The sequence below is a fragment of the Orycteropus afer genome, unplaced genomic scaffold, assembly GCF_000298275.1.
Source record: "Orycteropus afer afer isolate SDZICR_OR568_19922 unplaced genomic scaffold, OryAfe1.0 scaffold00253, whole genome shotgun sequence".
Lineage (NCBI taxonomy): Eukaryota > Metazoa > Chordata > Mammalia > Tubulidentata > Orycteropodidae > Orycteropus > Orycteropus afer.
In genome coordinates this window covers 4,691,607-4,692,212 of record NW_006921840.1, presented here as the reverse complement: position 1 = coordinate 4,692,212, position 606 = coordinate 4,691,607, and the positions used below count along the sequence as shown (strand labels likewise).

The 606-nt window shown below is 37.5% G+C and overlaps 1 protein-coding gene across 1 annotated transcript in view; it reads right to left on the bottom strand.

Annotated features, from left to right (window-relative positions):
• Positions 1–606, bottom strand: part of NTN4 (netrin 4) — a 164,466-nt gene that overhangs the window by 144,493 nt on the left and 19,367 nt on the right. The window lies entirely within an intron of this gene.

The window sequence follows — 606 nt, the reverse complement described above, 5'->3', positions numbered from 1 at the left end:
TCTTCTGTGTCTGTGTTAATTGGTTTCCCTTTTCTTTGTTGAAGAGGGTCTGTGCAATCCTTCTGCCTAGTCCGCCATCTTGCCGGAACTCCCACTTATATTATCCCAAGTTAATTTTTACATGCACCTTAGACGGCCTGCTTAGAGTCAGTGATAGATGTGTGCCTTTTCATCTTCACTTAACCCTTATGCCAGACCTTAGGTGATTTAGGAATAGAGCCTGTGGCTTTGAGTTTGTAAAGGGACGGAACACATGATGTTGTTCATATTGAGAAACTACTAATCATTTATGTGCCTTAGAATCTGTCATCCTAGATGTCTAATTTCTGGGACCCTTAGCAAATCATATCCCCATCAGAATATATTACTGTGTCTACATACCAGTAATCTGCCATAAAAATGCTTTAAACCACAAAAAGCAATAAAAAGTTATTATTGATAACAATAACAATAAAAATGTCTCATAGTTCATTCATTTGAGAAATATCTATTTAATACATCCAACAGCATGTTAGGTGCTACCAAAAGCCAAAACCAAACTCACTGCCATTGAGTTGTTTCCAACTTATAGCGACCCCATTGGGTTTCCAAACCTGTAAATCTTTA